General features: G+C 36.2%; 1 protein-coding gene across 2 annotated transcripts in view; it reads right to left on the reverse strand.

Annotated features, from left to right (window-relative positions):
* Window positions 1-13,456, reverse strand: part of PPM1G (protein phosphatase, Mg2+/Mn2+ dependent 1G) — a 36,905-nt gene that overhangs the window by 14,569 nt on the left and 8,880 nt on the right. The window contains exon 1 of one of the 2 annotated variants that reach the window (XM_056813194.1): window positions 1,108-1,129. The exons of the other annotated variant lie outside the window; for it this stretch is intronic. The gene's annotated coding sequence lies outside the window, so the exon portion shown is untranslated. Of the gene's footprint in view, window positions 1-1,107; window positions 1,130-13,456 lie in introns of those variants that run through there. 2 annotated transcript variants of the gene reach the window in all.

Below are 13,456 nucleotides of genomic sequence, written 5' to 3' on the forward strand. Positions count from 1 at the left end.
AAAGGAAAGGAAAGGAAAGGAAAGGAAAGGAAAGATCTGGTGGTATCAGTAAACTATAAGCTAAAATAAGTCACAGGTGCAATATGATGTCCAAGAAGGGTAATGCAGGTTACATTAAAAAAGCATATTGTTTAGGATTAGGTTACATTTAAAAGACATGATTGTCTCAGACTAGAGAGATAACAGTCCCACTGTATTCTGAATCATGATAACATTTAGAATATTGTGCTATTGTGTCTCCAATTTGCCAGATATTTAAGGAATGACAAAACATCCTCTAGAAAGGATATCATTAGGACAGTGAAGCCTGCAATTCATGCAGTATGGAGTTTAGGTGAAGGAAATGGGGATGTTTTGGTGAATAACATCAAGTATTTTGAAAGCCTATCAGGTAGAAAAGGAATAATATAGTTTTGCTTGATCCCCCCCAAAGGAAGAATTGGAAATAATAGGTAAGAGTTGCAAAGAGGCAAACAAACTAACATATTATAAGGAAAAACTTCCTATAAAGGACTAGTCAAAAGTGTAATGGGCTCCTTTTGGAGGCTCTTTCTCACTTAAGATCTTGAAGCAAAGGCTCTATAAGACCTTTGCTGGTATTTTGTACAAGGGCTGTTGTTCAACCAAAAGATACATCTTGGACTAGCTTTTAGTTCTTTTAGAACTAAGCTTTTAGTTCTCTTCAATCCAGATTCTGAGGTAGATTGTAGGCATACAACACAACTTTTAAATATTTTGTTTCCTTGGTTCAGGATTTTTGTTGGCTTCTTTGTTTATGCTGTGATTTTTTTCTGGTGGTGGCGGTAGGGACATAAAGTTGTTTGTTTATTAAATAAAAACCCTTACCATCTGTCTTAGAATCAATACTGTGTATTGGTTCTCAGGCAGAACAGTGGTAAAGGCTAGGCAATGGGGGTCAAGTGTCTTGCCCAGGGTCACCCAGCTGGGACGTGTCTGAGGCCAGATTTGAACCTAGGACCTCCCATCTCTAGGGTTGGCTCTCAATCCACTGAGCCACCCAGCTGACCCCCATAAAGCTTTTTAAAAGGAAAGAAGGGGACAAGAATCACATAAGATGAGAAGACATGAACAGGTTGCATTTTTTACCTATGGTGGTAGCACATCCACAGTGATGAGTAAAATCAGATGATTGGGTAAGAAGGTCTCTAAGGTCCTTTCCAGCTCCTAATCCTACAAGATCATGGGATCTGTTCAAATATTATAAGTACAAAAAAAGAGTCAATAGAAGTTTGCAAAGTCTAAACAATTCACTCAACTTTGTTAACTCTGGTGTTCTATGTTTAGTATTGTGAATGTAAAAATAAACTTAATTCTGCTACTCTTTTCAGCAGTACTCGTGTTTTTTAAAAGAGGCTTTGGTCTGACCAATTACAGGCCTGAGCTGAGGACCAAAATTTTGCTCTTGCTTGTTTCCTAAAAATGTGTAAGTCATGAGTCTGTTTCTGAACTTAGTCCAGAATTTAGCTGATTCGTAATGGATTAAGTTTAGAAAACTATTTCTGCTAATAATTTTTGCTGGCCTTGGAAGACTGAATGTGAAAGGGAGTTGTAAGACCTGTTATCTTTAGCTACACCAAGTTATCCTTCAAGGATGCCTGGTTTGCTGTCCAAAAGTGTGGGCCATTATCTTGTACCTGAACTCCAACAATGAGCTTTTCTTGAAGTCTGGTGAAAGAGGAGGCTCATTGCCACCTCCAATTATCAAACTTCTAACCAATGTTGGTCCCTGTGTATCAACTCTGTAACCAATCATTTTGTACTTAATCACATGTCACTCACTCTGTTCTATGCCCCTCTTTCCCTTTGTGATTTTTGCTTTTAAAAACCCCTGTACTATAACGTAATTCACAGCTTCTAACTCTTCAGATTTATTTCTTCTGTCAGAGATCTACCATTAGTGTCCCCTCTGGTCTGTGTCAGGAATCTTGACTTCTCTGGTTTATTTATTGGGGGGGGGGGGGGGAACGGGGGACGCACAGGGGTGGGGGTCAGGACACCTGGTTCCTCTGTTCTGGGTCAGGGATAGATATGATCAATAAATCTGTTGGTGAAGAAATTTAACTGTCACCTAAAAGATGACCAAATAATAAGGGCCTTGACTAGGGAGCCATCTTGAAGAATTTCTGTTGTAGGTAGAAAGGAAAACTACACATGAACTTTTCTTCTATGTGTGTGTATATAAATGTAGATATGAGAGAAAGGAGAAAAAAAGTAGAGCCACTAACAGCCTTGAAAGACAAACTTTTTAAGTACTGAAAGTTCTAGAAGAGAGGCAGCATTGCAGAACAGTGATGGTCAACTTTAGAGGCAAGAAGACCTGGGTTAAATCATGCCTGACACACTAGTCAAGTCCCTTAACCTCTAAGATAACTCTCAGGTACAAATGAGTTATCAAGTTACTGAACTTCATGGGAGGAGGCAAGGGCTGAGGAAGGGATGTCTATACCATAAGCCACAAGGGAAAACTCAAGACCAAAAAAAAAAAGTTTTAAAAGAGTCATGGACACTTGAAGGGAATGATCTAATTAAATGAACTTTTCTTTTATGAGGGCTTTTCCTCTTTCCTCTCCTTGGAGGTCACAGTGACAGCAATCAGGAAGCTTCTCAATTGGCTAAATGAGACCAAAATTAAGAAATAGATGACTGAATTTAGTCCAGAGCACGAGAGGTAGGCAGAATTCTAAATTGGCAGATGGTATTTTAGGTAAGGGTTACAATTCTTTTTATGGGCCTTGTAGGAGTGGGAGTAAGTAGCAGCATGTTGAGGCTTGGGCTTTGTCCTAGAGAACTTAGTCATTCTCTTTCAAAACCCTTACATTCAGTCTTAGAATTGATATTAATTATTGATTCCAAGACAGAAGAGTGGTAGGGCCAAGCAATTGGTGTTAAGTGACCAAGACGTGACAGGGTCACGAAGCTAATAAGTATCGTTGGCCAAATTTGACCCCAGGACCTCCCAACTCTAGGCCTGGATCTCAATCTACTGAGTCACCTAGCTGCCTCTTGTTAACAGTCTTCTAATTGCCCTACCTGCCTTCAGACTCTCTATCTATCCAATCTTTAGAAAGCTGCCAAAATAACCTTCCTAAAGAACAGGTTATTCTCCTTATTACCAATTATTGGATAAAATATAAACTCACAGAATGATAAAATCTCTGGCTGAGAGGGACAACTCAGAGGTCATCTACTTTAGCCCATTTTTTTCTGAAACCATCTATCCAAACATAGGAATGGGTAGGTGTTTCATTCTGGATTTGTCTCTGAACAAACTTCCAAGCCACAAAATGTTAAAACTATAAAAGACATCTAGTCTACTCATTTTACAGGTAAAGAAGCCTAGCTCAGACAAATGAAGTAGTATAATGTGGGAGACAGAGCAGTTAGGAAGACTAGGATTTCAATCTTGCCTCAAACACTAATTCCTCTACAACTTAGCTTCAACCTACCTTACATATTACTCCTTCATATACTCAACATTACAGTCAAACTAGACTACTATCTGTTCCTTACCCACCTCACACTTTGGAATCCTTTTCTTCTTTCAAAGCTTAGGTTGGATGCCACTTCCAATTTGGAGCATTACCTGATCCCTTCAGCTGAAAGTATCTTTGTCCCTCAAATTTTTCTAGAATACCTTGAAATCAGGGCAGCAAGGTAGCACAGTGAAGAGAGCTCCAGACCTGGAGTCAGAACTTGGGTTCAAATATGGCCTCAGATGCTTTATAGCTGTGTGAGCCTAGGCAAGTCACTTAACCTGACTGCCTAGTCCTCCTTGCAATTCTTCTAAGGGTTTAAAAAAAAACAAACTACAACTTAGAATACTCTGAAATCCTTCTTTGACCCATCACACTTTTTTTTTAATCATGTATTTTCTGTATACATGTCATTTCCCACCCTCATCCAGTTGTCTTACACTACTTGAGAACAGGGATTATATCATTAACCACTAAATTCTAGGTGCCTAATACATAGAAGATGTTTATTAAATATTTGAATTTAGTTCTTCCTTTGTAACCTCTTACACACTTCCTTCTTTCCATTCCTAATCACCACCTTTGTTTAGACATTTATTAGCTCACACTAATATTGTTGCAATATTAGTTTAATAGTTGGGTTTCCAATTTCTAGTCTCTCTAATCCATCCTACATATAATCAACATATTAACTTTCTTAAATATTGATTTCCAACACTTTCCCACTCCCTTAACTCATGGTTCCCTATTCACTTTAATATCATTCAGACACTTGGCATACCATTCAAAGTCCTCCACAATCTTAATCCATCTTAACTCATCTTAATTTCCTGCTCAAACTTTCCACTCATCATTTCCTGCATTTCTATGTTCTCTCCTTCATTCCTACCCTGAATGCCGCCCCCCCCTCTTATTCAAGTCATATTTCTGCCTTCAAGGATCAATGAAGTTTTTGCCACTTACCAGGCAAGTAAGTGCCTTAACCTCAGTATCCTTTAGGGTCCTCAACTGTCAAATGATGATAGTAAGCACCTAACTCCTAGTGTTGTGAGGAGGATCAAATGAGATAACATCTGTAAAGTGTCTGGCACAGTGCCTGAAACGTGGTAGATATTTAATAAAATGCTTATTTGTTTTCTAATTTTCTCTAAATTCCGTCTTTAATGCTCCTATAATACACATCCTTTATATAAGTGATTAGGGTCTTACTGTAGGTTGTTTTTACCTTTTAAAAGTAAAAATGTTAAATAAGGAGGTAGACAATAAATGAAAATCACTATTTCTGTATTTTCAATCCTAGACCCACAGATACTTTCATTACCCCACAATTCCTCCAAGACTATTTGCCCTTGAAATAAAAGCATGGGGGGGAAAAGCAAACAATAACAACAAGGAAAACAGCATAAAAGTTTTCTCAGAAATATCAAAATATCATACTAGTTCAGATCTATATGGCTACAATATTCAGTGAAGAAGAAAACTGTTATGCTCCCTCATACAAAACTCAAAAAGTTATGGAGTGTTTCCCCCAAACATCTCATTTCTCCCATCTCATGATAGATTTACCATTCCTATTTTTATCAAAACATTTTTCATTTTTTAATTTACCTTTCTGATAATAAGTTTAAAAAGCTTACTACTGATTTCTGAATTTCTGATTTCCTACTTTAGTAGAACTTTTTGTACTAAGACTGTCCTTTTTTCAACCTCAAAGGCTATTTTCTTTATATCAACATTTTGTAATCAGTGACTATCTTAGCCATAATGAAACATACTAACTAAAGTTGTTTGGGAAGGCAGAAAAATTCTAAGAAAAAACATTTCTCTTTATTTTTCTAGGGACTTTTTGCTGTCAACAAATATACCCAAAATAAAACCCTTATGTAGGATAATAAAATCTTTAAAATTATGAATGTTTAAACATAATGTTTAAAATTAAGACCCCACTCTAAATCATTTCTAAGGGATTTTTTGGTAAAACAATGCACAGTTACTTCATCTTAATCTGTATATTGAGCAAACTTTTTTAATTAAAAGAACTTGAAAACTTCATTTATACAAGGACAGAAATAAAATAAAACACTTCATTAAGAAATTATAATAACATTGTCAGTCAATTTGTATTAGCATAAATCTTAATTCTAAAATCTCTGGACTCAAGATTCAGAGGCAAAAGTATAAATAATACTCTGCTTCTGAAGAATACAAAGGCAAATTGAAATTGCAACGGTCTTTTCAAACATGTTTAGAGAACAAAGAACATAAAATGACAGAGTTGGAAAGGCCCTGATATATCATCAAGTCCAGTCTAGACCTCAACAAGAATCTCCTCTCAACATAACAAAGAAGTGGTCACACAGCCATTAAAGACCTCTAATAAGGAAGAACATACTATTTTCCAAGATAGGCCATTCCAGAATAGTTATAATGGTTAGGAAGTTCTTTATATCAAGCCAAAATCTACTTCCTTGCAAATCTCTACCTACACTGAACATCATTGAAACCTTCCAGGACTGACTAGAATGCTACAACAAGGTTTCATAACTAAGAAAGTAGTCATGAAAACAGGGCATAAAATATCTTGAGTATACAATTCACATGCTTCTAGTTCTGTCCACCATTTAAGAAAGAGCTCAACTCAGATATCTCATTTCTCTCTTTTGGGAGTTGGCTGACTTTTCTATCATATCCTAGAAAGCTAATTATTAGAATAACTGTATCATCTTGCAAGATCTCACCAGTCTTGGGACTTCACCTCATCACTATTCTCTGCCTTTCTGATTGGAGGAGGGAAAAGGGAAGATGAACTCCAAACCCCCATTTAAGAACTCAGACATTTCATTTCACATTTAACTGCATCATTTGGGGGCTTCTCTACCTGACTTCTCCACCATGCTTCCAAATTGGGTACTTTCTCCTCCTTTGGTGGTTATATCACACTATTCATGTTGTACTTGCAATCCACTAAACCCCCCCAGATCTTTTTCTAACAAATTACTGCCTAACAATCTTTCCCAGCTTATATGTAAAGTGTTGTTTGTTTTTTTTAAATCAAGTGTATTTATCTAGTTAGATTTAGCTAATGTTCTAATCTACTGGACTCTTCCACTTCTGACTCTTGTCCTGTAATGTTCTAGCTATCCCTCCTAGCTCTGTAACATTTGCAAATCTGAAAAGCACATCACATATGCTCTTATCCAAGTCATTAAAAACAATGTTTAAAAAAAGTCCAAGATCAAGGACACCATCCTGGGGGTATTTCACTAAAGAACCTTTTCAAAGTTGATAATTAACTATTACTCCATTATTTTGGGGTCTGGCCATTCAGTAAAAAAGTCTTAAAATCTATTTTATTACCATCTGGCCCTTATCTAAATTGTCCACAAACAGAACTATTGTTGTTTACTCCTTTTTCAGTCATGTCTTTGTGATCCCCTTTGGGGTTTTCTTGGCAAAGATACTGAAGTGGTTTGCCATTTCTTTCTCTAGCCCATTTTACAGATGAGGAAACTGAGGCCAACAGAGTCTTGCACTATTTGGGGGGTTGCCCTGGGTCACAAAGCCACTAAGTGTCTGATGCCTGATTTGAACTTAGGTCTCCCTGATTCTAGGTCTGGCACTCTATACCCTGTACCACCTAGCTGATGTAATCAAATGCTTTGCTAAATCTAGGTAAACTCTTTTCTACTAGCATTTCCCTGATCTGCTGGTCTTATTATAAACCTATATAAAAAAAATAAGTATCTAATATGACTTGTTCTTGATAAAGCCATCATGAACTTTGTGATGACTGCTTATTTTTCTAGACGTTCACTAATTATCCCTTCAATAATACATCCTGTAATTTTGTCAAGGATCAATCAAATTTATTGGACTGTAGTTTTCTGACTCCATCTTATTTCTCTCCCCTACTAGTTTTGGGGTTTTTTTTCCCCATTGGAAGAAAGTGAAATTTCCTGCTTCTCCAGTATCCTTTAAAAAAGAAGTGACCTTCTGTCTTAGAATCAATTATAAGGCAGAAGAATGATAAGGGATAAGCATGGAGGTACTGTGACTAGCCTTAGAGTCACTCAGCTCGGAAATATTCATAAATTAATCCAGGTCCTCCCAGACTCCAGAACCAGTATACTACTCACTATGTCACCCTAGCTACCCCTTCTTTAGTACCTTTCAAAGATAATGGACAAAGTTTCAACAATCACTTTCACCAGTTCTTTCAGTGCTCTAACACTCATCTTATCTGTTCAGGAAACTTGGATTCTTCAAAGGCAAAGGCAAATGCTTTCTTATATTTTCTCCATTTGTTTTGGGGATCAACTACCTGGATTTTACTCTGTTCTTTCCAATTCCAAGTTTGCTTTGCATACAGTTAACACCTAGTGTTTGCTGAACTGAATTATTAAAGTAATTCATCAGGCAGTAGTATCTCGTTCAGGATACTAGCAAGTATAGAACTCCTATTATACTATGGCAGTACCTCTGCATGATACTTTCAGATTTCTCCATCATAGGCAACAAATGAAATAAAGTGATCTATATTTGAAAAATACCAAATCAAGAAACAAGCTTATAAAATACATTATGTCACAATATGGAAAAGTCTTCAAAATAAGAAGCTTATGATAATGATGATAAAGTTAAGGCATCAGAAGATGGTCAGAAAAGGAAACTAATTAGACAAAGTTTCATGAAGTAAATTAAGCTTCCCATTCCTCATGCTATTTTTTCTTTTAAAAAGTTATGACGGACAGCTGGGTGGCTCAGTGGATTGAGAGCCAACCCTAGAGATGGGAAGTCCTAGGTTCAAATCTCAGCCTCTTCCTAGCTGTGTAACCCTAGGCAAGTCACTTGACCTTCATTGCCTAACCCTCACCACTCTTCTGCCTTGGAACCAATACACAGTATTAATTTCAAGATGGAAGGTAGGGGTTTATTATTTAAAAAAAAAAAAAGTTATGGCCTATGCCAGCTTCACTAAATACAGAAAACATAATTTTGTTTCACCATGATGTTAATGGTTTATTCTATTCAAGTTTTTGCTTGCCTATACTTTCCTCCCAGACCTGTGAAACTCTAGGTGTGGAAATGCTTTCTAACTATGCGAGTTAGCAACTTACCTGTAAATTAAAGTTTTATAGAGTTGCTTGAGGGCCCTGAGAGGCTACATAATTTGCCCACTGCCATATAAATTGATATATATCAGAAAAAAGACCAACTAGTCCAAAGCTAGACCAGTCACTCTGCCATACTACCCCTCTGATTTTCACAAACTGATAAAAAATAAAGATGTGCTAGATTTCACCAGAATCCTACATGGGGGTGACCCTGGATTTCTGAAGGGTAGCAGAATACAAGATTTGACAGATCCTGGAAACCTCAGATAGAGGTTCAATCACAGAATATGTCTAAAGATATTAGCCTACATACTTAAGTGCAAAGACTCATCATCAAATGATTGGTCACTAAAGCCTTTATTAATTTTTTTGTCAACCCATGAAACAGGCAAAGTACAAAATACCCTTCTATTTCCTCTGCTATAGTGATAGCAGTTAAAAAAAAAAAAGCCAGAGTCACTTTTTAGATCTTCCAAAATAATTAATTTGAGGAATTTATCACTGAGTATTATCAGTAATGTCAAGAAGCTCATTTATAATAAAAATTAAAATGATTTAAAAGTTAATTTCAGATTGCATATAATATTTGATTGATGCGTTGTTTATTTTGCTGAAGCACCTCCCCCTACTCCTCCCATACCACTTTTATTATAGGAGATAGCTGGGGGGGGGGGGGGGGGGAGAGATAAAGTCCAAAATTAAAGTTGATTAAAAAAAAGATACCAATAAGACTGTTTAAAGTAAATTCCATTATAAATTTTGCAATATTTGAATAATGATAGTTTTAAGTTTAATATACAAAACACAATTTTATAGGCAAACCAAGTTACATGCAATAGTTTTATTATTCCTAAAGAAACAAAATTGCCTAGAGAAGAAAAGAGGAGCAAAGAAGAAAGTTTAGAAAGGACACAAACAGAAAGGATGATTTCTGCTATACTCTTATTCGATTTAATATATAACTTTTAAAAGCAATTTGTGCATAAAAGTAAAAGCTTCATATGCAATGTTTTACATATGGAATATGGTGGGTGATTGCTAAATCCATAAGAAAATATTTTTTTTAATTTTGCCTTTCTAGCCATATCCTTCATAACATCCTTAGACTTCATCTTTTCACACTGAACAGTTCTAATCTTTTTTAGCTTGTTCTCAGTTCTAAGAGGACAGACCTCTATCCCCTTAAACATTTCAATTTAAACATCCTGCTCTAGGTCTTCATCAGTTTCATTATAATTTCCTGAGCTATGATGACCAGAAGCTCTCATGGTTCCTTTAACTATGGCTCTATATAATTGTGCAAGTGCTATTTTTTTAAATACATGGTACATATCTTGCTGAACTTTTTGACCAAGGTGGCACATTAGACTGTGATATGGTTTTGAAGACTGGTTTACAAATGGCTCCTGGGTTCCTTTCTTAAGTTTCCCACTAATAATTCACAACTTTTTTCATTGTATGGTATGGAGTAGCTTTATTTAAATAGAATTTCTTACACTTGCCCACAATGAAATCTACTTAAGTTTTTTTACCCACTCAACAGATCTTCAAGTACAGTCAAAGGGAACTTTAAAAATCATCTAATCCAGAAGTCCTTACCTAGGCTCCATGAACTTAAATTTTTTTTATAATAATTTCAACATAAATGGTTCCTTCTCTAATGCTATGTATTTCATTTTAAGCCTTTAAAAAAACATTATAAGGAGTCTTCACCAGCCTGCCAAAGAGGTCTGACACACACAAAAGTTAAGAATCCCATATCTAGTCCAAATTCTTCATTTTACAGATGAGAAACTGAAGCCCAGATAAGTTCACAGTTACACAACTGGTAAATGGCAGAAGACGAGAAACTCAGAATCTTCCTGAATGAAAATCCATCTACTGTATCATACTGCTTTCCCATATTCCAATTAATGTCATTTTGCAATATGAAAAGATGAAGACATGGATGATGATGATGAGCCTTTATATGCAAAGCATGGTATATGTTATATATTTGATTTTCATAACTCTGAGAGGCAGGTGTTATAATTGTTCCAATTTTATAAAGGAGGAACCTGAGGAAGACAGAGGTTAAGTGAATTGCCTAGGGACACAAAGTAAGTGTCTGAGGCAAGATTTGAACTTGAGTCTTCATGGTCCAAATATAACACTCACCCACTGCCTGGTCTGTGTTGATACAGCTATTACCTACAATAATCAAATCGCTGATTTTTAAAGTATTACAATATAAGGGGATAAATCTTGATTTTTTTTTCTCCCCAAGGAGCTTTAAAAGTGAATTCAGAACCATCAGACCACCAGTACCTCTTTTGTAGGATAATGATAACATTATGGCCTCATTTCATTCATTCAACTGAGAGCCTAGTGAAGCCTGCTACTTAGCCTATACTTTATAGCCATCACTAAGGGGAGTTATGGTTATGGAGAAGAGCCCACTTGCCTTACTTTACAATATCAACTTCTAACTACCTACCAAAGGATACGTAAAACAAGAGCCCTAGGAGTGGCAGCACCTACCAGACCAGTGATCCTGCTTCTAGCCCAGTCTTCTCAGACATCACCCCAGAAGCAACCCCTGTGGAGATGTGACCTGACAAATGCTTCTATGGGCAGTGAAGCTTCCTCGGGTGCCACAATCTACTAAAGACCTGGAAAACAAAGTTCTTGGTACAAAAGTCCTTGGTACTGTCAAAATATTCAACATCAGAAACAGATATAATTTTACCAATAGGAATGACCTTCAAAAAGACAATACTATTTGTTTGGTCACCGCACCCTAAAGACCATGAAACTTAAATTCTGAATTGCAGTTGAAATTTCTTGTATGTTGTTTCCATTAGAAAGTGAGCTCCTAGAGAAGAACTCTCACTTTTTCTATTTGTATGACCCTTACTTAGCACATAATGCTTTGCTCATAAGTACTTAATAATTTTCATTCATTCACTCAGTAACAACTCTTTGCATAGTTTAATAAATGACTATCCATTAATTTATTAAGTAACTACTGCATGCAAATCACTATATTAAGAATTTGCAAACTTTTTAAAATGTTATTTAATTGCTTAATTAAGAAAAATTTTCCACGGTTACATGATTCATGTGCTTTCCCTCCCCTCCTCTCACCCCCCTTCCGTAGTCAACGCTCAATTCCACTGGGTTTTCCATGTGTCATGGATAAAGACCTATTTCCATATTATTGATACTTGTACTAGGGTGATCATTGAGAGTCTATAACCCCAATCATATCCCCATGACCCATGTAATCAAGCAGTTGTTTTTCTTCTGCGTTTCTGCTCCCACAGTTCTTCCTCTGAATGTGGATAGTGTTCTTTCTCATAAGTCCCTTAGAACTGTTCTGGATCATTGTATTGCTGCTAGTAGAGAAGTCCATTACAGTTGATTGTACCACAGTACCACAGTCTCTGTATATAAGGTTCTCCTGGTTTTGCTTCTTTCACACTACATCAATTCCTGGAGGTCCTTTCAGTTTCAGTTTACATGGAATTCCTCCAGTTCATTATTCCTTTTATAGCACAATAGTAAAGAATTTGCAAATATAAGTGACATGATTCACTGCTTTCAAGGTGTCACTACTAAATAAAATGTTGAGAAGTTATGGTATGTGAAAAGACAGGGTACTTCTGTGCTCTAAGAAATAATGAAAGGGATGGTTGCAGAAAATCTGGGAAAAATGTAAACTGATGCAAAATGAAGTTAGCAAAAATTTACACAGTAACAGCAATATCATAAAGATAATCAACAACGTGAAAGACTTAGAAACTGATTGATACAATGATCCAATACACCTCCAAAAGACTCATGATATAAAATGTTGTCCACCTGCACAAAAAGAACTGATGGACCTAAAACTGCAGAGGGAAGCATTTTTTTTAACTGTACATTTTTTGTTTTTCTCCTCCCCACCCCCCACCCCCCACCCCCCACCATGGCTAATGCAAAAACGTTTTGAATATATTGTCAGGAAGATCAACTATGTATGGTTTATCTATTCTGACCAATAAAATGATCCAAGGCATTTTGGATGGACTTATGATGAAAAATGCTATCTACCTACAGAAAAAGAATTGGCGTCAGAGTGAAGATTGAAGTAAAATTTTTTAAACGTTTTCTTTACTTCCTTTTTGTGGGGAGGAGAGGTATGGCTGATGGAGAAATGTTTTGAATGATTTCAAATGTAAAAAAAATTTTTTTGACTTCATATATAGTATATTATATATCTTTCCTTCCCAATGGTGGGGAAAGGGGTGGAGGTGGGGAGAGAATTTTGAACTAAAAATAAAAAATTTTAAATCCATTTAAAACCATTTCAACATAAATGAATGAATAAATAAAATATTGAGAATCATCATTCTTAAGGTAATAGTGAGAATGGAAATGTTAAGGCCACATTTGAAAGTCTTGCAGGGCCAGCACCAGATGTAAACAGTTCACTGAGAAAGGAACTAGGCCCTGTAATGAGATGCCATCATGTTTTCAGTCCAGCCCAATTACTGTCTTCCCTAATGCCTCTTCATCTTACCCAACCATTCTCAAAAGTGACCATTATACAAGCAATTCCCCAAATGACAAATGGTCAAGGGATTATGAGCAAGCAATTTTCAGATGAAGAAATCAAAGTTATCAATAATTATAAGCAAATTTAAATCACTCTTGATTAAAGAAATGCAAAATAAAACAACTATGAAGTACCATTTCACACCTATCAGATTGGCCAATATGACAATAAAGGAAAGTGATAAATGTTGGCGAGGATGTGGCAAAACTTTGACACTCATGGATTACTGGTGGAGTTGTAAACTGATCCAACCATTCTGGTGGGCAATT

Source organism: Monodelphis domestica, chromosome 1 (genome assembly GCF_027887165.1).
Source record: "Monodelphis domestica isolate mMonDom1 chromosome 1, mMonDom1.pri, whole genome shotgun sequence".
Classification (NCBI taxonomy): domain Eukaryota; kingdom Metazoa; phylum Chordata; class Mammalia; order Didelphimorphia; family Didelphidae; genus Monodelphis; species Monodelphis domestica.